The following is a 25,021-nucleotide window of genomic DNA, read 5'->3' as shown; positions in this document are numbered from 1 at the left end:
CTTGTGAGAGAGCGGATCTGATTCAGGTTGAGGTTGATCCGGGTTTTAAAGTTGCAATAAGTTTCATGAAAGAAGCTAATGTTCTAAATCTATACTGTCAACAGTCAATGAATCTCTGCAACAAGCGCAGCATCTGAACCAATATTCAGCGCACTGCAGACAAGAGCCAACTATCTTTGAAACTTAACGAAACTCTTTCAACTAAAAAGAAGTCCATTTGACATGACTTACCTTCCAGACCCGGATGACTGAGACTCTTTACTGACTTGTACTGTATACTCTACCGATTAGATTTTTTAAGAGAATGAAAATAAAGTGCTTTTGAAGCGATGGTGGTATAGTGGTGAGCATAGCTGCCTTCCAAGCAGTTGACCCGGGTTCGATTCCCGGCCATCGCAGTTGTCTTCTATTTAGCGATTTGAAAATGGTGCGGCCTTTCGGTACTTTCGAAATCTCAAAGTAAGCATCTTCTCTAGAGTGAAGAGATCAAACTTTGAACAGGATCAAGAAAATGCGCTAGGAAAAGAGTCAAGAGTTGTTGTTTTCAAACAATCACGGCTCTAAATGACCTTCATTCCATCGTTAAGTTTGGCCTCCTAATGATTGTCATCTTCCTGGGGATGTATGAAAACCACTACAGCAATGGTGTCTGACACTGCTTACTCTGTTGGAGCGGGTCTTTACATGAACAAGTAGGGATCCGAGAGTCCTTGACAGCCAAATCTGCAAATGCTTCTTTAAAGGTGTTGAAGACGGCTCTTTTTCCTATTCGCATGTGTATGGCTTATGTGCCAGTGCAACTGGGGATGTAGCTCAGTGGTAGAGCGCATGCTTTGCATGTATGAGGCCCTGGGTTCAATCCCCAGCATCTCCACGTGCTTTAACAAAACGATAGTGGCTTTGTTTCTCAGCTGAGAGTGGAAAATAACTGACTTGGGCTTGCTTCATGACCATGGCAAGGCAATGTGACTGGGTGAACTAGCCAACTATCTTTGAGAACATTTTAACGACAAAGAAGTCCATTTGACATGACTTACCTGCCAGACCCTGGAATCAATTCCTGGCATCTCCATGTACTTAAAAAATGACAGTCTGTTTATTCGACACTTGTGAGAGAGTGGATCTCATTCAGGCTGAGGTTCATCCGGGTTTTCAAGTTGCAAAAATTTGAATGACTGTGCCTCCTTGTCTTCCAACTATGCCCAGCTAACTATTGCTCTACCCACTGCCAATTACCTGGATTACGTGTGTTGAGACAGTCACCAATTGGAAGAGAACATTATGCTTTGCCTTATCCCACCCCACCCTAAACTAAGATGCTATCTTTAAGCTCTGATTGGCTGTACAAACCTGATCCAGGTAGTAGGTATTGTGTACAGCCGAAATTGTCAGAAAACAAGCAAGACGAGGGTCCTTGACAACCAAGTCTGGGAATGCTTGCTTACGCGTATTTGAGACTGCTCTATTTCCACTTCCCATGTGATCTTAATCTGTCATGATGTTGGGGATGTAGCTCAGTGGTAGAGCGCATGCTTTGCATGTATGAGGGTTCAATCCCTGGTATCTCCATGATCTTTAACTAAATGACAGTCTGTTTGTTTCTCACCTGAGAGTGGAAAATGAGTGGCTTGGGCTTACTTCATGACCGTTGCAAGGCAATGTGACTGGGTGCACAAGCCAACTATCTTTGAAACTAAAATGAAGTCCATTTAACATGACTTGCCTTCCATCTCCATGTACTTTTAAAAATGACAGTCTGTTTATATGTCACCTGTGAGAGAGCGGATCTGATTCAGGTTGAGGTTCATCCGGGTTTTCAAGTTGGAAAAATTTTCATGACTGATCAGTCAGAATCTTTACTGACTTGTACTGTATACTTTACCAATTTGATTTCTTAAGAGAATTAAAAAAAGGTGCGTTTGAAGTGGTGGTGGTATAGTGGTGAGCATAGCTCCCTCCCCAGCCGTTGACCACGGTTTGATTCCCTGCCCTTGCAGTTGTCTTCTGTTTAGCGATTTGAAATTTGTGTGGTTTTTCGATACTTTAGAAATGTCAAAGTAAACATGTTTGTAGGGTAAAGAGAACAAGCTTTGATCAGGCTAAAGAAAATGCGCTAGGAAAAGAGTCAAGAGTTGTTGGCTTTAAACAATCACGGCTCTAAAGGACCTTCATTCAATCGTTAGGTGTGGCCTCTTAATGATCGTCATCTTCCTGGGGATGTATGAAAGCCACTACAGCAATGGAGTCTGACACTGCTTACTCTGTTGGAGCAGGTCTTTACATGAACAAGTGGGGATCCGAGAGTCCTTGACAGCCAAATCTGCAAATTCTTCTTTAAAGGGATTGAAGACGGCTCTATTTCCTATTCCCATGTGTATGGCTTGCATTGGTGTGCAACCAGAGTTGTATCTCAGTGGTACATGGCATGTGTTGCATGTAGAAGGCCCTGGGATTAATCCCTGGCATCTCCATATGCTTTTAAAAATGCCAGTCTGTTTATTTCTCACTTGTGAGAGAGCGGATCTGATTCAGGTTGAGGTTGATCCGGGTTTTAAAGTTGCAATAAGTTTCATGAAAGAAGCTAATGTACTAAATCTATACTGTCAACGGTCAATGAATCTCTGCAACAAGCGCAGCATCTGAACCAATATTCAGCGCACTGCAGACAAGAGCCAACTATCTTTGAAACTTAACGAAACTCTTTCAACTAAAAAGAAGTCCATTTGACATGACTTACCTTCCAGACCCGGATGACTGAGACTCTTTACTGACTTGTACTGTATACTCTACCGATTAGATTTTTTAAGGGAATGAAAATAAAATGCTTTTGAAGCGATGGTGGTATAGTGGTGAGCATAGCTGCCTTCCAAGCAGTTGACCCGGGTTCGATTCCCGGCCATCGCAGTTGTCTTCTATTTAGCGATTTGAAAATTGTGCGGTCTTTCGGTACTTTCGAAATCTCAAAGTAAGCATCTTCTCTAGAGTGAAGAGATCAAACTTTGAACAGGATCAAGAAAATGCGCTAGGAAAAGAGTCAAGAGTTGTTGTTTTCAAACAATCACGGCTCTAAATGACCTTCATTCCATCGTTAAGTTTGGCCTCCTAATGATTGTCATCTTCCTGGGGATGTATGAAAACCACTACAGCAATGGTGTCTGACACTGCTTACTCTGTTGGAACGGGTCTTTACATGAACAAGTAGGGATCCGAGAGTCCTTGACAGCCAAATCTGCAAATGCTTCTTTAAAGGTGTTGAAGACGGCTCTTTTTCCTATTCCCATGTGTATGGCTTATGTGCCAGTGCAACTGGGGATGTAGCTCAGTGGTAGAGCGCATGCTTTGCATGTATGAGGCCCTGGGTTCAATCCCCAGCATCTCCACGTGCTTTAACAAAACGATAGTGGCTTTGTTTCTCAGCTGAGAGTGGAAAATAACTGACTTGGGCTTGCTTCATGACCATGGCAAGGCAATGTGACTGGGTGAACTAGCCAACTATCTTTGAGAACATTTTAACGACAAAGAAGTCCATTTGACATGACTTACCTGCCAGACCCTGGGATCAATTCCTGGCATCTCCATGTACTTAAAAAATGACAGTCTGTTTATTCGACACCTGTGAGAGAGTGGATCTCATTCAGGCTGAGGTTCATCTGGGTTTTCAAGTTGCAAAAATTTGAATGACTGTGCCTCCTTGTCTTCCAACTATGCCCAGCTAACTATTGCTCTACCCACTGCCAATTACCTGGATTACGTGTGTTGAGACAGTCACCAATTGGAAGAGAACATTATGCTTTGCCTTATCCCACCCCACCCTAAACTAAGATGCTATCTTTAAGCTCTGATTGGCTGAACAAACCTGATCCAGGTAGTAGGTATTGTGTACAGCCGAAATTGTCAGAAAACAAGCAAGACGAGGGTCCTTGACAACCAAGTCTGGGAATGCTTGCTTACGGGTATTTGAGACTGCTCTATTTCCACCTCCCATGTGATCTTAATCTGTCATGATGTTGGGGATGTAGCTCAGTGGTAGAGCGCATGCTTTGCATGTATGAGGGTTCAATCCCCGGTATCTCCATGTGCTTTAACTAAATGACAGTCTGTTTGTTTCTCACCTGAGAGTGGAAAATGAGTGTCTTGGGCTTACTTCATGACCGTTGCAAGGCAATGTGACTGGGTGCACTAGCCAACTATCTTTGAAACTAAAATGAAGTCCATTTACCTTTGACTTGCCTTCCATCTCCATGTACTTTTAAAAATGACAGTCTGTTTATATGTCACCTGTGAGAGACCGGATCTGATTCAGGTTGAGGTTCATCCGGGTTTTCAAGTTGGAAAAATTTTCATGACTGATCAGTCAGAATCTTTACTGACTTGTACTGTATACTTTACCAATTTGATTTCTTAAGAGAATTAAAAAAAGGTGCGTTTGAAGTGGTGGTGGTATAGTGGTGAGCATAGCTCCCTCCCCAGCCGTTGACCACGGTTTGATTCCCTGCCCTTGCAGTTGTCTTCTGTTTAGCGATTTGAAATTTGTGTGGTTTTTCGATACTTTAGAAATGTCAAAGTAAACATGTTTGTAGGGTAAAGAGAACAAGCTTTGATCAGGCTAAAGAAAATGCGCTAGGAAAAGAGTCAAGAGTTGTTGGCTTTAAACAATCACGGCTCTAAAGGACCTTCATTCAATCGTTAGGTGTTGCCTCCTAATGATCGTCATCTTCCTGGGGATGTATGAAAGCCACTACAGCAATGGAGTCTGACACTGCTTACTCTGTTGGAGCAGGTCTTTACATGAACAAGTGGGGATCCGAGAGTCCTTGACAGCCAAATCTGCAAATTCTTCTTTAAAGGGATTGAAGACGGCTCTATTTCCTATTCCCATGTGTATGGCTTGCATTGGTGTGCAACCAGAGTTGTATCTCAGTGGTACATGGCATGTGTTGCATGTAGAAGGCCCTGGGATTAATCCCTGGCATCTCCATATGCTTTTAAAAATGCCAGTCTGTTTATTTCTCACTTGTGAGAGAGCGGATCTGATTCAGGTTGAGGTTGATCCGGGTTTTAAAGTTGCAATAAGTTTCATGAAAGAAGCTAATGTACTAAATCTATACTGTCAACGGTCAATGAATCTCTGCAACAAGCGCAGCATCTGAACCAATATTCAGCGCACTGCAGACAAGAGCCAACTATCTTTGAAACTTAATGAAACTCTTTCAACTAAAAAGAAGTCCATTTGACATGACTTACCTTCCAGACCCGGATGACTGAGACTCTTTACTGACTTGTACTGTATACTCTATCGATTAGATTTTTTAAGGGAATGAAAATAAAATGCTTTTGAAGCGATGGTGGTATAGTGGTGAGCATAGCTGCCTTCCAAGCAGTTGACCCGGGTTCGATTCCCTGCCATCGCAGTTGTCTTCTATTTAGCGTTTTGAAAATTATCCGGTCTTTCGGTACTTTCGAAATCTCAAAGTAAGCATCTTCTCTAGAGTGAAGAGATCAAACTTTGATCAGGATCAAGAAAATGCGCTAGGAAAAGAGTCAAGAGTTGTTGTTTTCAAACAATCACGGCTCTAAATGACCTTCATTCTATCGTTAAGTTTGGCCTCCTAATGATTGTCATCTTCCTGGGGATGTATGAAAACCACTACAGCAATGGTGTCTGACACTGCTTACTCTGTTGGAGCGGGTCTTTACATGAACAAGTAGGGATCCGAGAGTCCTTGACAGCCAAATCTGCAAATGCTTCTTTAAAGGTGTTGAAGACGGCTCTTTTTCCTATTCCCATGTGTATGGCTTATGTGCCAGTGCAACTGGGGATGTAGCTCAGTGGTAGAGCGCATGCTTTGCATGTATGAGGCCCTGGGTTCAATCCCCAGCACCTCCACGTGCTTTAACAAAATGATAGTGTCTTTGTTTCTCTGCTGAGAGTGGAAAATAACTGACTTGGGCTTGCTTCATGACCATGGCAAGGCAATGTGACTGGGTGAACTAGCCAACTATCTTTGAGAACATTTCAATGACAAAGAAGTCCATTTGACATGACTTACCTGCCAGACCCTGGGATCAATTCCTGGCATCTCCATGTACTTAAAAAATGACAGTCTGTTTATTCGACACCTGTGAGAGAGTGGATCTCATTCAGGTTGAGGTTCATCTGGGTTTTCAAGTTGCAAAAATTTGAATGACTGCGCCTCCTTGTTTTCCAACTATGCCCAGCTAACTATTGCTCTACCCACTGCCAATTACCTGGATTACGTGTGTTGAGACAGTCACCAATTGGAAGAGAACATTATGCTTTGCCTTATCCCACCCCACCCTAAACTAAGATGCTATCTTTAAGCTCTGATTGGCTGTACAAACCTGATCCAGGTAGTAGGTATTGTGTACAGCCGAAATTGTCAGAAAACAAGCAAGACGAGGGTCCTTGACAACCAAGTCTGGGAATGCTTGCTTACGCGTATTTGAGACTGCTCTATTTCCACTTCCCATGTGATCTTAATCTGTCATGATGTTGGGGATGTAGCTCAGTGGTAGAGCGCATGCTTTGCATGTATGAGGGTTCAATCCCTGGTATCTCCATGATCTTTAACTAAATGACAGTCTGTTTGTTTCTCACCTGAGAGTGGAAAATGAGTGGCTTGGGCTTACTTCATGACCGTTGCAAGGCAATGTGACTGGGTGCACAAGCCAACTATCTTTGAAACTAAAATGAAGTCCATTTAACATGACTTGCCTTCCATCTCCATGTACTTTTAAAAATGACAGTCTGTTTATATGTCACCTGTGAGAGAGCGGATCTGATTCAGGTTGAGGTTCATCCGGGTTTTCAAGTTGGAAAAATTTTCATGACTGATCAGTCAGAATCTTTACTGACTTGTACTGTATACTTTACCAATTTGATTTCTTAAGAGAATTAAAAAAAGGTGCGTTTGAAGTGGTGGTGGTATAGTGGTGAGCATAGCTCCCTCCCCAGCCGTTGACCACGGTTTGATTCCCTGCCCTTGCAGTTGTCTTCTGTTTAGCGATTTGAAATTTGTGTGGTTTTTCGATACTTTAGAAATGTCAAAGTAAACATGTTTGTAGGGTAAAGAGAACAAGCTTTGATCAGGCTAAAGAAAATGCGCTAGGAAAAGAGTCAAGAGTTGTTGGCTTTAAACAATCACGGCTCTAAAGGACCTTCATTCAATCGTTAGGTGTGGCCTCTTAATGATCGTCATCTTCCTGGGGATGTATGAAAGCCACTACAGCAATGGAGTCTGACACTGCTTACTCTGTTGGAGCAGGTCTTTACATGAACAAGTGGGGATCCGAGAGTCCTTGACAGCCAAATCTGCAAATTCTTCTTTAAAGGGATTGAAGACGGCTCTATTTCCTATTCCCATGTGTATGGCTTGCATTGGTGTGCAACCAGAGTTGTATCTCAGTGGTACATGGCATGTGTTGCATGTAGAAGGCCCTGGGATTAATCCCTGGCATCTCCATATGCTTTTAAAAATGCCAGTCTGTTTATTTCTCACTTGTGAGAGAGCGGATCTGATTCAGGTTGAGGTTGATCCGGGTTTTAAAGTTGCAATAAGTTTCATGAAAGAAGCTAATGTACTAAATCTATACTGTCAACGGTCAATGAATCTCTGCAACAAGCGCAGCATCTGAACCAATATTCAGCGCACTGCAGACAAGAGCCAACTATCTTTGAAACTTAACGAAACTCTTTCAACTAAAAAGAAGTCCATTTGACATGACTTACCTTCCAGACCCGGATGACTGAGACTCTTTACTGACTTGTACTGTATACTCTACCGATTAGATTTTTTAAGGGAATGAAAATAAAATGCTTTTGAAGCGATGGTGGTATAGTGGTGAGCATAGCTGCCTTCCAAGCAGTTGACCCGGGTTCGATTCCCGGCCATCGCAGTTGTCTTCTATTTAGCGATTTGAAAATTGTGCGGTCTTTCGGTACTTTCGAAATCTCAAAGTAAGCATCTTCTCTAGAGTGAAGAGATCAAACTTTGAACAGGATCAAGAAAATGCGCTAGGAAAAGAGTCAAGAGTTGTTGTTTTCAAACAATCACGGCTCTAAATGACCTTCATTCCATCGTTAAGTTTGGCCTCCTAATGATTGTCATCTTCCTGGGGATGTATGAAAACCACTACAGCAATGGTGTCTGACACTGCTTACTCTGTTGGAACGGGTCTTTACATGAACAAGTAGGGATCCGAGAGTCCTTGACAGCCAAATCTGCAAATGCTTCTTTAAAGGTGTTGAAGACGGCTCTTTTTCCTATTCCCATGTGTATGGCTTATGTGCCAGTGCAACTGGGGATGTAGCTCAGTGGTAGAGCGCATGCTTTGCATGTATGAGGCCCTGGGTTCAATCCCCAGCATCTCCACGTGCTTTAACAAAACGATAGTGGCTTTGTTTCTCAGCTGAGAGTGGAAAATAACTGACTTGGGCTTGCTTCATGACCATGGCAAGGCAATGTGACTGGGTGAACTAGCCAACTATCTTTGAGAACATTTTAACGACAAAGAAGTCCATTTGACATGACTTACCTGCCAGACCCTGGGATCAATTCCTGGCATCTCCATGTACTTAAAAAATGACAGTCTGTTTATTCGACACCTGTGAGAGAGTGGATCTCATTCAGGCTGAGGTTCATCTGGGTTTTCAAGTTGCAAAAATTTGAATGACTGTGCCTCCTTGTCTTCCAACTATGCCCAGCTAACTATTGCTCTACCCACTGCCAATTACCTGGATTACGTGTGTTGAGACAGTCACCAATTGGAAGAGAACATTATGCTTTGCCTTATCCCACCCCACCCTAAACTAAGATGCTATCTTTAAGCTCTGATTGGCTGAACAAACCTGATCCAGGTAGTAGGTATTGTGTACAGCCGAAATTGTCAGAAAACAAGCAAGACGAGGGTCCTTGACAACCAAGTCTGGGAATGCTTGCTTACGGGTATTTGAGACTGCTCTATTTCCACCTCCCATGTGATCTTAATCTGTCATGATGTTGGGGATGTAGCTCAGTGGTAGAGCGCATGCTTTGCATGTATGAGGGTTCAATCCCCGGTATCTCCATGTGCTTTAACTAAATGACAGTCTGTTTGTTTCTCACCTGAGAGTGGAAAATGAGTGTCTTGGGCTTACTTCATGACCGTTGCAAGGCAATGTGACTGGGTGCACTAGCCAACTATCTTTGAAACTAAAATGAAGTCCATTTACCTTTGACTTGCCTTCCATCTCCATGTACTTTTAAAAATGACAGTCTGTTTATATGTCACCTGTGAGAGACCGGATCTGATTCAGGTTGAGGTTCATCCGGGTTTTCAAGTTGGAAAAATTTTCATGACTGATCAGTCAGAATCTTTACTGACTTGTACTGTATACTTTACCAATTTGATTTCTTAAGAGAATTAAAAAAAGGTGCGTTTGAAGTGGTGGTGGTATAGTGGTGAGCATAGCTCCCTCCCCAGCCGTTGACCACGGTTTGATTCCCTGCCCTTGCAGTTGTCTTCTGTTTAGCGATTTGAAATTTGTGTGGTTTTTCGATACTTTAGAAATGTCAAAGTAAACATGTTTGTAGGGTAAAGAGAACAAGCTTTGATCAGGCTAAAGAAAATGCGCTAGGAAAAGAGTCAAGAGTTGTTGGCTTTAAACAATCACGGCTCTAAAGGACCTTCATTCAATCGTTAGGTGTTGCCTCCTAATGATCGTCATCTTCCTGGGGATGTATGAAAGCCACTACAGCAATGGAGTCTGACACTGCTTACTCTGTTGGAGCAGGTCTTTACATGAACAAGTGGGGATCCGAGAGTCCTTGACAGCCAAATCTGCAAATTCTTCTTTAAAGGGATTGAAGACGGCTCTATTTCCTATTCCCATGTGTATGGCTTGCATTGGTGTGCAACCAGAGTTGTATCTCAGTGGTACATGGCATGTGTTGCATGTAGAAGGCCCTGGGATTAATCCCTGGCATCTCCATATGCTTTTAAAAATGCCAGTCTGTTTATTTCTCACTTGTGAGAGAGCGGATCTGATTCAGGTTGAGGTTGATCCGGGTTTTAAAGTTGCAATAAGTTTCATGAAAGAAGCTAATGTACTAAATCTATACTGTCAACGGTCAATGAATCTCTGCAACAAGCGCAGCATCTGAACCAATATTCAGCGCACTGCAGACAAGAGCCAACTATCTTTGAAACTTAATGAAACTCTTTCAACTAAAAAGAAGTCCATTTGACATGACTTACCTTCCAGACCCGGATGACTGAGACTCTTTACTGACTTGTACTGTATACTCTATCGATTAGATTTTTTAAGGGAATGAAAATAAAATGCTTTTGAAGCGATGGTGGTATAGTGGTGAGCATAGCTGCCTTCCAAGCAGTTGACCCGGGTTCGATTCCCTGCCATCGCAGTTGTCTTCTATTTAGCGTTTTGAAAATTATCCGGTCTTTCGGTACTTTCGAAATCTCAAAGTAAGCATCTTCTCTAGAGTGAAGAGATCAAACTTTGATCAGGATCAAGAAAATGCGCTAGGAAAAGAGTCAAGAGTTGTTGTTTTCAAACAATCACGGCTCTAAATGACCTTCATTCTATCGTTAAGTTTGGCCTCCTAATGATTGTCATCTTCCTGGGGATGTATGAAAACCACTACAGCAATGGTGTCTGACACTGCTTACTCTGTTGGAGCGGGTCTTTACATGAACAAGTAGGGATCCGAGAGTCCTTGACAGCCAAATCTGCAAATGCTTCTTTAAAGGTGTTGAAGACGGCTCTTTTTCCTATTCCCATGTGTATGGCTTATGTGCCAGTGCAACTGGGGATGTAGCTCAGTGGTAGAGCGCATGCTTTGCATGTATGAGGCCCTGGGTTCAATCCCCAGCACCTCCACGTGCTTTAACAAAATGATAGTGTCTTTGTTTCTCTGCTGAGAGTGGAAAATAACTGACTTGGGCTTGCTTCATGACCATGGCAAGGCAATGTGACTGGGTGAACTAGCCAACTATCTTTGAGAACATTTCAATGACAAAGAAGTCCATTTGACATGACTTACCTGCCAGACCCTGGGATCAATTCCTGGCATCTCCATGTACTTAAAAAATGACAGTCTGTTTATTCGACACCTGTGAGAGAGTGGATCTCATTCAGGTTGAGGTTCATCTGGGTTTTCAAGTTGCAAAAATTTGAATGACTGCGCCTCCTTGTTTTCCAACTATGCCCAGCTAACTATTGCTCTACCCACTGCCAATTACCTGGATTACGTGTGTTGAGACAGTCACCAATTGGAAGAGAACATTATGCTTTGCCTTATCCCACCCCACCCTAAACTAAGATGCTATCTTTAAGCTCTGATTGGCTGAACAAACCTGATCCAGGTAGTAGGTATTGTGTACAGCCGAAATTGTCAGAAAACAAGCAAGACGAGGGTCCTTGACAACCAAGTCTGGGAATGCTTGCTTACGGGTATTTGAGACTGCTCTATTTCCACCTCCCATGTGATCTTAATCTGTCATGATGTTGGGGATGTAGCTCAGTGGTAGAGCGCATGCTTTGCATGTATGAGGGTTCAATCCCCGGTATCTCCATGTGCTTTAACTAAATGACAGTCTGTTTGTTTCTCACCTGAGAGTGGAAAATGAGTGTCTTGGGCTTACTTCATGACCGTTGCAAGGCAATGTGACTGGGTGCACTAGCCAACTATCTTTGAAACTAAAATGAAGTCCATTTACCTTTGACTTGCCTTCCATCTCCATGTACTTTTAAAAATGACAGTCTGTTTATATGTCACCTGTGAGAGAGCGGATCTGATTCAGGTTGAGGTTCATCCGGGTTTTCAAGTTGGAAAAATTTTCATGACTGATCAGTCAGAATCTTTATTGACTTGTACTGTATACTTTACCAATTTGATTTCTTAAGAGAATTAAAAAAAGGTGCGTTTGAAGTGGTGGTGGTATAGTGGTGAGCATAGCTCCCTCCCCAGCCGTTGACCACGGTTTGATTCCCTGCCCTTGCAGTTGTCTTCTGTTTAGCGATTTGAAATTTGTGTGGTTTTTCGATACTTTAGAAATGTCAAAGTAAACATGTTTGTAGGGTAAAGAGAACAAGCTTTGATCAGGCTAAAGAAAATGCGCTAGGAAAAGAGTCAAGAGTTGTTGGCTTTAAACAATCACGGCTCTAAAGGACCTTCATTCAATCGTTAGGTGTGGCCTCCTAATGATCGTCATCTTCCTGGGGATGTATGAAAGCCACTACAGCAATGGAGTCTGACACTGCTTACTCTGTTGGAGCAGGTCTTTACATGAACAAGTGGGGATCCGAGAGTCCTTGACAGCCAAATCTGCAAATTCTTCTTTAAAGGGATTGAAGACGGCTCTATTTCCTATTCCCATGTGTATGGCTTGCATTGGTGTGCAACCAGAGTTGTATCTCAGTGGTACATGGCATGTGTTGCATGTAGAAGGCCCTGGGATTAATCCCTGGCATCTCCATATGCTTTTAAAAATGCCAGTCTGTTTATTTCTCACTTGTGAGAGAGCGGATCTGATTCAGGTTGAGGTTGATCCGGGTTTTAAAGTTGCAATAAGTTTCATGAAAGAAGCTAATGTACTAAATCTATACTGTCAACGGTCAATGAATCTCTGCAACAAGCGCAGCATCTGAACCAATATTCAGCGCACTGCAGACAAGAGCCAACTATCTTTGAAACTTAACGAAACTCTTTCAACTAAAAAGAAGTCCATTTGACATGACTTACCTTCCAGACCCGGATGACTGAGACTCTTTACTGACTTGTACTGTATACTCTATCGATTAGATTTTTTAAGGGAATGAAAATAAAATGCTTTTGAAGCGATGGTGGTATAGTGGTGAGCATAGCTGCCTTCCAAGCAGTTGACCCGGGTTCGATTCCCGGCCATCGCAGTTGTCTTCTATTTAGCGATTTGAAAATTGTGCGGTCTTTCGGTACTTTCGAAATCTCAAAGTAAGCATCTTCTCTAGAGTGAAGAGATCAAACTTTGATCAGGATCAAGAAAATGCGCTAGGAAAAGAGTCAAGAGTTGTTGTTTTCAAACAATCACGGCTCTAAATGACCTTCATTCTATCGTTAAGTTTGGCCTCCTAATGATTGTCATCTTCCTGGGAATGTATGAAAACCACTACAGCAATGGTGTCTGACACTGCTTACTCTGTTGGAGCGGGTCTTTACATGAACAAGTAGGGATCCGAGAGTCCTTGACAGCCAAATCTGCAAATGCTTCTTTAAAGGTGTTGAAGACGGCTCTTTTTCCTATTCCCATGTGTATGGCTTATGTGCCAGTGCAACTGGGGATGTAGCTCAGTGGTAGAGCGCATGCTTTGCATGTATGAGGCCCTGGGTTCAATCCCCAGCACCTCCACGTGCTTTAACAAAATGATAGTGTCTTTGTTTCTCTGCTGAGAGTGGAAAATAACTGACTTGGGCTTGCTTCATGACCATGGCAAGGCAATGTGACTGGGTGAACTAGCCAACTATCTTTGAGAACATTTCAATGACAAAGAAGTCCATTTGACATGACTTACCTGCCAGACCCTGGGATCAATTCCTGGCATCTCCATGTACTTAAAAAATGACAGTCTGTTTATTCGACACCTGTGAGAGAGTGGATCTCATTCAGGTTGAGGTTCATCCGGGTTTTCAAGTTGCAAAAATTTGAATGACTGTGCCTCCTTGTTTTCCAACTATGCCCAGCTAACTATTGCTCTACCCACTGCCAATTACCTGGATTACGTGTGTTGAGAGAGTCACCAATTGGAAGAGAACATTATGCTTTGCCTTATCCCACCCCACCCTAAACTAAGATGCTATCTTTAAGCTCTGATTGGCTGAACAAACCTGATCCAGGTAGTAGGTATTGTGTACAGCCGAAATTGTCAGAAAACAAGCAAGACGAGGGTCCTTGACAACCAAGTCTGGGAATGCTTGCTTACGGGTATTTGAGACTGCTCTATTTCCACTTCCCATGTGATCTTAATCTGTCATGATGTTGGGGATGTAGCTCAGTGGTAGAGCGCATGCTTTGCATGTATGAGGGTTAAATCCCCGGTATCTCCATGTGCTTTAACTAAATGACAGTCTGTTTGTTTCTCACCTGAGAGTGGAAAATGAGTGTCTTGGGCTTACTTCATGACCGTTGCAAGGCAATGTGACTGGGTGCACTAGCCAACTATCTTTGAAACTAAAATGAAGTCCATTTAACATGACTTGCCTTCCATCTCCATGTACTTTTAAAAATGACAGTCTGTTTATATGTCACCTGTGAGAGAGCGGATCTGATTCAGGTTGAGGTTCATCCGGGTTTTCAAGTTGGAAAAATTTTCATGACTGATCAGTCAGAATCTTTACTGACTTCTACTGTATACTTTACCAATTTGATTTCTTAAGAGAATAAAAAAAAGGTGTGTTTGAGGTGGTGGTGGTATAGTGGTGAGCATAGCTCCCTCCCCAGCCGTTGACCACGGTTTGATTCCCTGCCCTTGCAGTTGTCTTCTGTTTAGCGATTTGAAATTTGTGTGGTTTTTCGATACTTTAGAAATGTCAAAGTAAACATGTTTGTAGGGTAAAGAGAACAAGCTTTGATCAGGCTAAAGAAAATGCGCTAGGAAAAGAGTCAAGAGTTGTTGGCTTTAAACAATCACGGCTCTAAATGACCTTCATTCCATCGTTAGGTGTGGCCTCCTAATGATCGTCATCTTTCTGGGGATGTATGAAAGCCACTACAGCAATGGTGTCTGACACTGCTTACTCTGTTGGAGCGGGTCTTTACATGAACAAGTAGGGATCCGAGAGTCCTTGACAGCCAAATCTGCAAATGCTTCTTTAAAGGTGTTGAAGACGGCTCTTTTTCCTATTCCCATGTGTATGGCTTATGTGCCAGTGCAACTGGGGATGTAGCTCAGTGGTAGAGCGCATGCTTTGCATGTATGAGGCCCTGGGTTCAATCCCCAGCATCTCCACGTGCTTTAACAAAATGATAGTGTCTTTGTTTCTCAGCTGAGAGTGGAAAATAACTGACTTGGGCTTGCTTCATGACCATGGCAAGGCAATGTGACTGGGTGAACTAGCCAATTATCTTTGAGAACATTTTAACGACAAAGAAGTCCATTTGACATGACTTACCTGCCAGACCCTGGAATCAATTCCTGGCATCTCCATGTACTTAAAAAATGACAGTCTGTTTATTCGACACTTGTGAGAGAGTGGATCTCATTCAGTCTGAGGTTCATCCGGGTTTTAAAGTTGCAAAAATTTGAATGACTGTGCCTCCTTGTCTTCCAACTATGCCCAGCTAACTATTGCTCTACCCACTGCCAATTACCTGGATTACGTGTGTTGAGACAGTCACCAATTGGAAGAGAACATTATGCTTTGCCTTATCCCACCCCACCCTAAACTAAGATTCTATCTTTAAGCTCTGATTGGCTGAACAAACCTGATCCAGGTAGTAGGTATTGTGTACAGCCGAAATTGTCAGAAAACAAGCAAGACGAGGGTCCTTGACAACCAAGTCTGGGAATGCTTGCTTACGGGTATTTGAGACTGCTCTATTTCCACCTCCCATGTGATCTTAATCTGTCATGATGTTGGGGATGTAGCTCAGTGGTAGAGCGCATGCTTTGCATGTATGAGGGTTCAATCCCCGGTATCTCCATGTGCTTTAACTAAATGACAGTCTGTTTGTTTCTCACCTGAGAGTGGAAAATGAGTGTCTTGGGCTTACTTCATGACCGTTGCAAGGCAATGTGACTGGGTGCACTAGCCAACTATCTTTGAAACTAAAATGAAGTCCATTTACCTTTGACTTGCCTTCCATCTCCATGTACTTTTAAAAATGACAGTCTGTTTATATGTCACCTGTGAGAGAGCGGATCTGATTCAGGTTGAGGTTCATCCGGGTTTTCAAGTTGGAAAAATTTTCATGACTGATCAGTCAGAATCTTTACTGACTTGTACTGTATACTTTACCAATTTGATTTCTTAAGAGAATTAAAAAAAGGTGCGTTTGAAGTGGTGGTGGTATAGTGGTGAGCATAGCTCCCTCCCCAGCCGTTGACCACGGTTTGATTCCCTGCCCTTGCAGTTGTCTTCTGTTTAGCGATTTGAAATTTGTGTGGTTTTTCGATACTTTAGAAATGTCAAAGTAAACATGTTTGTAGGGTAAAGAGAACAAGCTTTGCTCAGGCTAAAGAAAATGCGCTAGGAAAAGAGTCAAGAGTTGTTGGCTTTAAACAATCAAGGCTCTAAAGGACCTTCATTCAATCGTTAGGTGTGGCCTCCTAATGATCGTCATCTTCCTGGGGATGTATGAAAACCACTACAGCAATGGAGTCTGACACTGCTTACTCTGTTGGAGCAGGTCTTTACATGAACAAGAGGGGATCCGAGAGTCCTTGACAGCCAAATCTGCAAATTCTTCTTTAAAGGGATTGAAGACGGCTCTATTTCCTATTCCCATGTGTATGGCTTGCATTGGTGTGCAACCAGAGTTGTATCTCAGTGGTACATGGCATGTGTTGCATGTAGAAGGCCCTGGGATTAATCCCTGGCATCTCCATATGCTTTTAAAAATGCCAGTCTGTTTATTTCTCACTTGTGAGAGAGCGGATCTGATTCAGGTTGAGGTTGATCCGGGTTTTAAAGTTGCAATAAGTTTCATGAAAGAAGCTAATGTACTAAATCTATACTGTCAACGGTCAATGAATCTCTGCAACAAGCGCAGCATCTGAACCAATATTCAGCGCACTGCAGACAAGAGCCAACTATCTTTGAAACTTAACGAAACTCTTTCAACTAAAAAGAAGTCCATTTGACATGACTTACCTTCCAGACCCGGATGACTGAGACTCTTTACCGACTTGTACTGTATACTCTACCGATTAGATTTTTTAAGGGAATGAAAATAAAATGCTTTTGAAGCGATGGTGGTATAGTGGTGAGCATAGCTGCCTTCCAAGCAGTTGACCTGGGTTCGATTCCCGGCCATCGCAGTTCTCTTCTATTTAGCGATTTGAAAATTGTGCGGTCTTTCGGTACTTTCGAAATCTCAAAGTAAGCATCTTCTCTAGAGTGAAGAGATCAAAATTTGATCAGGATCAAGAAAATGCGCTAGGAAAAGAGTCAAGAGTTGTTGTTTTCAAACAATCACGGCTCTAAATGACCTTCATTCCATCGTTAAGTTTGGCCTCCTAATGATTGTCATCTTCCTGGGGATGTATGAAAACCACTACAGCAATGGTGTCTGACACTGCTTACTCTGTTGGAACGGGTCTTTACATGAACAAGTAGGGATCCGAGAGTCCTTGACAGCCAAATCTGCAAATGCTTCTTTAAAGGTGTTGAAGACGGCTCTTTTTCCTATTCCCATGTGTATGGCTTATGTGCCAGTGCAACTGGGGATGTAGCTCAGTGGTAGAGCGCATGCTTTGCATGTATGAGGTCCTGGGTTCAATCCCCAGCATCTCCACGTGCTTTAACAAAACGATAGTGGCTTTGTTTCTCAGCTGAGAGTGGAAAATAACTGACTTGGGCTTGCTTCATGACCATGGCAAGGCAATGTGACTGGGTGAACTAGCCAACTATCTTTGAGAACATTTTAACGACAAAGAAGTCCATTTGACATGACTTACCTGCCAGACCCTGGGATCAATTCCTGGCATCTCCATGTACTTAAAAAATGACAGTCTGTTTATTCGACACCTGTGAGAGAGTGGATCTCATTCAGGCTGAGGTTCATCCGGGTTTTCAAGTTGCAAAAATTTGAATGACTGTGCCTCCTTGTCTTCCAACTATGCCCAGATAACTATTGCTCTACCCACTGCCAATTACCTGGATTACGTGTGTTGAGACAGTCACCAATTGGAAGAGAACATTATGCTTTGCCTTATCCCACCCAACCCTAAACTAAGATGCTATCTTTAAGCTCTGATTGGCTGAACAAACCTGATCCAGGTAGTAGGTATTGTGTACAGCCGAAATTGTCAGAAAACAAGCAAGACGAGGGTCCTTGACAACCAAGTCTGGGAATGCTTGCTTACGGGTATTTGAGACTGCTCTATTTCCACTTCCCATGTGATCTTAATCTGTCATGATGTTGGGGATGTAGCTCATTGGTAGAGCGCATGCTTTGCATGTATGAGGGTTCAATCCCCGGTATCTCCATGTGCTTTAACTAAATGACAGTCTGTTTGTTTCTCACCTGAGAGTGGAAAATGAGTGTCTTGGGCTTACTTCATGACCGTTGCAAGGCAATGTGACTGGGTGCACTAGCCAACTATCTTTGAAACTAAAATGAAGTCCATTTAACATGACTTGCCTTCCATCTCCATGTACTTTTAAAAATGACAGTCTGTTTATATGTCACCTGTGAGAGAGCGGATCTGATTCAGGTTGAGGTTCATCCGGGTTTTCAAGTTGGAAAAATTTTCATGACTGATCAGTCAGAATATTTACGGACTTGTACTGTATACTTTACCAATTTGATTTCTTAAGAGAATAAAAAAAAGGTGTGTTTGAAGTGGTGGTGGTATAGTGGTGAGCATAGCTCCCTCCCCAGCCGTTGACCACGGTTTGATTCCCTGCCCTTGCAGTTGTCTTCTGTTTAGCGATTTGAAATTTGTGTGGTTTTTCGATACTTTAGAAATGTCAAAGTAAACATGTTTGTAGGGTAAAGAGAACAAGCTTTGATCAGACTAAAGAAAATGCGCTAGGAAAAGAGTCAAGAGTTGTTGGCTTTAAACAATCACGGCTCTAAAGGACCTTCATTCCATCGTTAGGTGTGGCCTCCTAATGATCGTCATCTTCCTGGGGATGTATGAAAGCCACTACAGCAATGGTGTCTGACACTGCTTACTCTGTTGGAGCGGGTCTTTACATGAACAAGTGGGGATCTGAGAGTCCTTGACAGACAAATCTGCAAATTCTTCTTTAAAGGGATTGAAGACGGCTCTATTTCCTATTCCCATGTGTATGGCTTGCATTGGTGTGCAACCAGAGTTGTAGCTCAGTGGTAGATGGCATGTGTTGCATGTAGAAGGCCCTGGGATCAATCCCTGGCATCTCCACATGCTTTTAAAAATGCCAGTCTGTTTATTTCTCACTTGTGAGAGAGCGGATCTGATTCAGGTTGAGGTTGATCCGGGTTTTAAAGTTGCAATAAGTTTCATGAAAGAAGCTAATGTACTAAATCTATACTGTCAACGGTCAATGAATCTCTGCAACAAGCGCAGCATCTGAACCAATATTCAGCGCACTGCAGACAAGAGCCAACTATCTTTGAAACTTAACGAAACTCTTTCAACTAAAAAGAAGTCGATTTGACATGACTTACCTTCCAGACCCGGATGACTGAGACTCATTACTGACTGGTACTATATACTCTACCGATTAGATTTTTTAAGAAAATGAAAATGAAATGCTTTTGAAGCGATGGTGGTATAGTGGTGAGCATAGCTGCCTTCCAAGCAGTTGACACGGGTTCGATTCCCGGCCATCGCAGTTGTCTTCTATTTAGCGATTTGAAAATTGTGCGGTCTTTCGGTACTTTCGAAATCTCAAAGTAAGCATCTTCTCTAGAGTGAAGAGATCAAACTTTGATCAGGATCAAGAAAATGCGCTAGGAAAAGAGTCAAGAGTTGTTGTTTTCAAACAATCACGGCTCTAAATGACCTTCATTCCATCGTTAAGTTTGGCCTCCTAATGATTGTCATCTTCCTGGGGATGTATGAAAACCACTACAGCAATGGTGTCTGACACTGCTTACTCTGTTGGAGCGGGTCTTTACATGAACAAGTAGGGATCCGAGAGTCCTTGACAGCCAAATCTGCAAATGCTTCTTTAAAGGTGTTGAAGACGGCTCTTTTTCCTATTCCCATGTGTATGGCTTATGTGCCAGTGCAACTGGGGATGTAGCTCAGTGGTAGAGCGCATGCTTTGCATGTATGAGGCCCTGGGTTCAATCCCCAGCATCTCCACGTGCTTTAACAAAATGATAGTGTCTTTGTTTCTCAGCTGAGAGTGGAAAATAACTGACTTGGGCTTGCTTCATGACCATGGCAAGGCAATGTGACTGGGTGAACTAGCCAACTATCTTTGAGAACATTTCAACGACAAAGAAGTCCATTTGACGTGACTTACCTGCCAGACCCTGGGATCAATTCCTGGCATCTCCATGTACTTAAAAAATGACAGTCTGTTTATTCGACACCTGTGAGAGAGTGGATCTCATTCAGGCTGAGGTTCATCCGGGTTTTCAAGTTGCAAAAATTTGAATGACTGTGCTTTCTTGTCTTCCAACTATGCCCAGCTAACTATTGCTCTACCCACTGCCAATTACCTGGATTACGTGTGTTGAGACAGTCACCAATTGGAAGAGAACATTATGCTTTGCCTTATCCCACCCCACCCTAAACTAAGATGCTATCTTTAAGCTCTGATTGGCTGTACAAACCTGATCCAGGTAGTAGGTATTGTGTACAGCCGAAATTGTCAGAAAACAAGCAAGACGAGGGTCCTTGACAACCAAGTCTGGGAATGCTTGCTTATGCGTATTTGAGACTGCTCTATTTCCACTTCCCATGTGATCTTAATCTGTCATGATGTTGGGGATGTAGCTCAGTGGTAGAGCGCATGCTTTGCATGTATGAGGGTTCAATCCCTGGTATCTCCATGATCTTTAACTAAATGACAGTCTGTTTGTTTCTCACCTGAGAGTGGAAAATGAGTGGCTTGGGCTTACTTCATGACCGTTGCAAGGCAATGTGACTGGGTGCACAAGCCAACTATCTTTGAAACTAAAATGAAGTCCATTTAACATGACTTGCCTTCCATCTCCATGTACTTTTAAAAATGACAGTCTGTTTATATGTCACCTGTGAGAGAGCGGATCTGATTCAGGTTGAGGTTCATCCGGGTTTTCAAGTTGGAAAAATTTTCATGACTGATCAGTCAGAATATTTACTGACTTGTACTGTATACTTTACCAATTTGATTTCTTAAGAGAATAAAAAAAAGGTGTGTTTGAAGTGGTGGTGGTATAGTGGTGAGCATAGCTCCCTCCCCAGCCGTTGACCACGGTTTGATTCCCTGCCCTTGCAGTTGTCTTCTGTTTAGCGATTTGAAATTTGTGTGGTTTTTCGATACTTTAGAAATGTCAAAGTAAACATGTTTGTAGGGTAAAGAGAACAAGCTTTGATCAGTCTAAAGAAAATGCGCTAGGAAAAGAGTCAAGAGTTGTTGGCTTTAAACAATCACGGCTCTAAAGGACCTTCATTCCATCGTTAGGTGTGGCCTCCTAATGATCGTCATCTTCCTGGGGATGTATGAAAGCCACTACAGCAATGGTGTCTGACACTGCTTACTCTGTTGGAGCGGGTCTTTACATGAACAAGTGGGGATCTGAGAGTCCTTGACAGACAAATCTGCAAATTCTTCTTTAAAGGGATTGAAGACGGCTCTATTTCCTATTCCCATGTGTATGGCTTGCATTGGTGTGCAACCAGAGTTGTAGCTCAGTGGTAGATGGCATGTGTTGCATTTAGAAGTCCCTGGGATCAATCCCTGGCATCTCCACATGCTTTTAAAAATGCCAGTCTGTTTATTTCTCACTTGTGAGAGAGCGGATCTGATTCAGGTTGAGGTTGATCCGGGTTTTAAAGTTGCAATAAGTTTCATGAAAGAAGCTAATGTACTAAATCTATACTGTCAACGGTCAATGAATCTCTGCAACAAGCGCAGCATCTGAACCAATATTCAGCGCACTGCAGACAAGAGCCAACTATCTTTGAAACTTAACGAAACTCTTTCAACTAAAAAGAAGTCGATTTGACATGACTTACCTTCCAGACCCGGATGACTGAGACTCATTACTGACATGTGGTAGAGCGCATGCTTTGCATGTATGAGGCCCTGGGTTCAATCCCCAGCATCTCCACGTGCTTTAACAAAATGATAGTGTCTTTGTTTCTCAGCTAAGAGTGGAAAATAACTGACTTGGGCTTGCTTCATGACCATGGCAAGGCAATGTGACTGGGTGAACTAGCCAACTATCTTTGAGAACATTTTAACGACAAAGAAGTCCATTTGACGTGACTTACCTGCCAGACCCTGGGATCAATTCCTGGCATCTCCATGTACTTAAAAAATGACAGTCTGTTTATTCGACACCTGTGAGAGAGTGGATCTCATTCAGGCTGAGGTTCATCCGGGTTTTCAAGTTGCAAAAATTTGAATGACTGTGCCTCCTTGTCTTCCAACTATGCCCAGCTAACTATTGCTCTACCCACTGCCAATTACCTGGATTACGTGTGTTGAGACAGTCACCAATTGGAAGAGAACATTATGCTTTGCCTTATCCCACCCCACCCTAAACTAAGATGCTATCTTTAAGCTCTGATTGGCTGAACAAACCTGATCCAGGTAGTAGGTATTGTGTACAGCCGAAATTGTCAGAAAACAAGCAAGACGAGGGTCCTTGACAACCAAGTCTGGGAATGCTTGCTTACGGGTATTTGAGACTGCTCTTTTTCCACTTCCCATGTGATCTTAATCTGTCATGATGTTGGGGATGTAGCTCAGTGGTAGAGCGCATGCTTTGCATGTATGAGGGTTCAATCCCTGGTATTTCCATGTGCTTTAATTAAATGACAGTCTGTTTGTTTCTCACCTGAGAGTGGAAAATGAGTGTCTTGGGCTTACTTCATGACCGTTGCAAGGCAATGTGACTGGGTGCACTAGCCAACTATCTTTGAAACTAAAATGAAGTCCATTTAACATGACTTGCCTTCCATCTCCATGTACTTTTAAAAATGACAGTCTGTTTATATGTCACCTGTGAGAGAGCGGATCTGATTCAGGTTGAGGTTCATCCGGGTTTTCAAGTTGGAAAAATTTTCATGACTGATCAGTCAGAATCTTTACTGACTTCTACTGTATACTTTACCAATTTGATTTCTTAAGAGAATAAAAAAAAGGTGTGTTTGAGGTGGTGGTGGTATAGTGGTGAGCATAGCTCCCTCCCCAGCCGTTGACCACGGTTTGATTCCCTGCCCTTGCAGTTGTCTTCTGTTTAGCGATTTGAAATTTGTGTGGTTTTTCGATACTTTAGAAATGTCAAAGTAAACATGTTTGTAGGGTAAAGAGAACAAGCTTTGATCAGGCTAAAGAAAATGCGCTAGGAAAAGAGTCAAGAGTTGTTGGCTTTAAACAATCACGGCTCTAAATGACCTTCATTCCATCGTTAGGTGTGGCCTCCTAATGATCGTCATCTTCCTGGGGATGTATGAAAGCCACTACAGCAATGGTGTCTGACACTGCTTACTCTGTTAGAGCGAGTCTTTACATGAACAAGTAGGGATCCGAGAGTCGTTGACAGCCAAATCTGCAAATTCTTCTTTAAAGGGATTGAAGACGGCTCTATTTCCTATTCCCATGTGTATGGCTTGCATTGGTGTGCAACCAGAGATGTAGCTCAGTGGTAGATGGCATGTGTTGCATGTAAAAGGCCTTGGGATCAATCCCTGGCATCTCCACATGCTTTTAAAAATGCCAGTCTGTTTATTTCTCACTTGTGAGAGAGCGGATCTGATTCAGGTTGAGGTTGATCCGGGTTTTAAAGTTGCAATAAGTTTCATGAAAGAAGCTAATGTTCTAAATCTATACTGTCAACGGTCAATGAATCTCTGCAACAAGCGCAGCATCTGAACCAATATTCAGCGCACTGCAGACAAGAGCCAACTATCTTTGAAACTTAACGAAACTCTTTCAACTAAAAAGAAGTCCATTTGACATGACTTACCTTCCAGACCCGGATGACTGAGACTCTTTACTGACTTGTACTGTATACTCTACCGATTAGATTTTTTAAGAGAATGAAAATAAAGTGCTTTTGAAGCGATGGTGGTATAGTGGTGAGCATAGCTGCCTTCCAAGCAGTTGACCCGGGTTCGATTCCCGGCCATCGCAGTTGTCTTCTATTTAGCGATTTGAAAATGGTGCGGCCTTTCGGTACTTTCGAAATCTCAAAGTAAGCATCTTCTCTAGAGTGAAGAGATCAAACTTTGAACAGGATCAAGAAAATGCGCTAGGAAAAGAGTCAAGAGTTGTTGTTTTCAAACAATCACGGCTCTAAATGACCTTCATTCCATCGTTAAGTTTGGCCTCCTAATGATTGTCATCTTCCTGGGGATGTATGAAAACCACTACAGCAATGGTGTCTGACACTGCTTACTCTGTTGGAGCGGGTCTTTACATGAACAAGTAGGGATCCGAGAGTCCTTGACAGCCAAATCTGCAAATGCTTCTTTAAAGGTGTTGAAGACGGCTCTTTTTCCTATTCCCATGTGTATGGCTTATGTGCCAGTGCAACTGGGGACGTAGCTCAGTGGTAGAGCGCATGCTTTGCATGTATGAGGCCCTGGGTTCAATCCCCAGCATCTCCACGTGCTTTAACAAAATGATAGTGTCTTTGTTTCTCAGCTGAGAGTGGAAAATAACTGACTTGGGCTTGCTTCATGACCATGGCAAGGCAATGTGACTGGGTGAACTAGCCAACTATCTTTGAGAACATTTTAACGACAAAGAAGTCCATTTGACATGACTTACCTGCCAGACCCTGGGATCAATTCCTGGCATCTCCATGTACTTAAAAAATGACAGTCTGTTTATTCGACACCTGTGAGAGAGTGGATCTCATTCAGGCTGAGGTTCATCTGGGTTTTCAAGTTGCAAAAATTTGAATGACTGTGCCTCCTTGTCTTCCAACTATGCCCAGCTAACTATTGCTCTACCCACTGCCAATTACCTGGATTACGTGTGTTGAGACAGTCACCAATTGGAAGAGAACATTATGCTTTGCCTTATCCCACCCCACCCTAAACTAAGATTCTATCTTTAAGCTCTGATTGGCTGAACAAACCTGATCTAGGTAGTAGCTATTGTGTACAGCCGAAATTGTCAGAAAACAAGCAAGACGAGGGTCC

At 42.7% G+C, this 25,021-nt stretch overlaps 19 non-coding genes across 19 annotated transcripts; all 19 read left to right on the top strand.

Annotated features, from left to right (window-relative positions):
• The first annotated feature begins 326 nt into the window (after positions 1–326).
• Positions 327–398, top strand: trnag-ucc (transfer RNA glycine (anticodon UCC)). The gene has a single exon. It is a non-coding gene; the product is annotated as a tRNA-Gly (tRNA).
• Positions 399–802: 404 nt separating this feature from the next.
• Positions 803–874, top strand: trnaa-ugc (transfer RNA alanine (anticodon UGC)). Its single transcript has one exon. It is a non-coding gene; the product is annotated as a tRNA-Ala (tRNA).
• Positions 875–2,832: 1,958 nt separating this feature from the next.
• Positions 2,833–2,904, top strand: trnag-ucc (transfer RNA glycine (anticodon UCC)). The gene has a single exon. It is a non-coding gene; the product is annotated as a tRNA-Gly (tRNA).
• Positions 2,905–3,308: 404 nt separating this feature from the next.
• trnaa-ugc (transfer RNA alanine (anticodon UGC)) lies at positions 3,309–3,380 on the top strand. The gene has a single exon. It is a non-coding gene; the product is annotated as a tRNA-Ala (tRNA).
• A 1,959-nt stretch (positions 3,381–5,339) lies between these two features.
• On the top strand, positions 5,340–5,411 carry trnag-ucc (transfer RNA glycine (anticodon UCC)). Its single transcript has one exon. It is a non-coding gene; the product is annotated as a tRNA-Gly (tRNA).
• Positions 5,412–5,815: 404 nt separating this feature from the next.
• trnaa-ugc (transfer RNA alanine (anticodon UGC)) lies at positions 5,816–5,887 on the top strand. Its single transcript has one exon. It is a non-coding gene; the product is annotated as a tRNA-Ala (tRNA).
• A 1,958-nt stretch (positions 5,888–7,845) lies between these two features.
• On the top strand, positions 7,846–7,917 carry trnag-ucc (transfer RNA glycine (anticodon UCC)). The gene has a single exon. It is a non-coding gene; the product is annotated as a tRNA-Gly (tRNA).
• Positions 7,918–8,321: 404 nt separating this feature from the next.
• trnaa-ugc (transfer RNA alanine (anticodon UGC)) lies at positions 8,322–8,393 on the top strand. Its single transcript has one exon. It is a non-coding gene; the product is annotated as a tRNA-Ala (tRNA).
• Positions 8,394–10,352: 1,959 nt separating this feature from the next.
• Positions 10,353–10,424, top strand: trnag-ucc (transfer RNA glycine (anticodon UCC)). The gene has a single exon. It is a non-coding gene; the product is annotated as a tRNA-Gly (tRNA).
• Positions 10,425–10,828: 404 nt separating this feature from the next.
• trnaa-ugc (transfer RNA alanine (anticodon UGC)) lies at positions 10,829–10,900 on the top strand. Its single transcript has one exon. It is a non-coding gene; the product is annotated as a tRNA-Ala (tRNA).
• Positions 10,901–12,859: 1,959 nt separating this feature from the next.
• On the top strand, positions 12,860–12,931 carry trnag-ucc (transfer RNA glycine (anticodon UCC)). The gene has a single exon. It is a non-coding gene; the product is annotated as a tRNA-Gly (tRNA).
• Positions 12,932–13,335: 404 nt separating this feature from the next.
• Positions 13,336–13,407, top strand: trnaa-ugc (transfer RNA alanine (anticodon UGC)). The gene has a single exon. It is a non-coding gene; the product is annotated as a tRNA-Ala (tRNA).
• A 1,525-nt stretch (positions 13,408–14,932) lies between these two features.
• trnaa-ugc (transfer RNA alanine (anticodon UGC)) lies at positions 14,933–15,004 on the top strand. Its single transcript has one exon. It is a non-coding gene; the product is annotated as a tRNA-Ala (tRNA).
• A 1,959-nt stretch (positions 15,005–16,963) lies between these two features.
• Positions 16,964–17,035, top strand: trnag-ucc (transfer RNA glycine (anticodon UCC)). Its single transcript has one exon. It is a non-coding gene; the product is annotated as a tRNA-Gly (tRNA).
• Positions 17,036–17,439: 404 nt separating this feature from the next.
• trnaa-ugc (transfer RNA alanine (anticodon UGC)) lies at positions 17,440–17,511 on the top strand. Its single transcript has one exon. It is a non-coding gene; the product is annotated as a tRNA-Ala (tRNA).
• Positions 17,512–19,469: 1,958 nt separating this feature from the next.
• On the top strand, positions 19,470–19,541 carry trnag-ucc (transfer RNA glycine (anticodon UCC)). The gene has a single exon. It is a non-coding gene; the product is annotated as a tRNA-Gly (tRNA).
• A 404-nt stretch (positions 19,542–19,945) lies between these two features.
• Positions 19,946–20,017, top strand: trnaa-ugc (transfer RNA alanine (anticodon UGC)). The gene has a single exon. It is a non-coding gene; the product is annotated as a tRNA-Ala (tRNA).
• Positions 20,018–23,933: 3,916 nt separating this feature from the next.
• trnag-ucc (transfer RNA glycine (anticodon UCC)) lies at positions 23,934–24,005 on the top strand. Its single transcript has one exon. It is a non-coding gene; the product is annotated as a tRNA-Gly (tRNA).
• Positions 24,006–24,409: 404 nt separating this feature from the next.
• Positions 24,410–24,481, top strand: trnaa-ugc (transfer RNA alanine (anticodon UGC)). The gene has a single exon. It is a non-coding gene; the product is annotated as a tRNA-Ala (tRNA).
• Positions 24,482–25,021: the final 540 nt, after the last annotated feature.

Source organism: Channa argus, unplaced genomic scaffold (assembly GCF_033026475.1).
Source record: "Channa argus isolate prfri unplaced genomic scaffold, Channa argus male v1.0 Contig143, whole genome shotgun sequence".
NCBI classification, from domain to species: Eukaryota; Metazoa; Chordata; class Actinopteri; order Anabantiformes; family Channidae; genus Channa; species Channa argus.
Note: the sequence above shows the minus strand (reverse complement) of the source record. Positions and strands in the feature narration are given on the sequence as shown.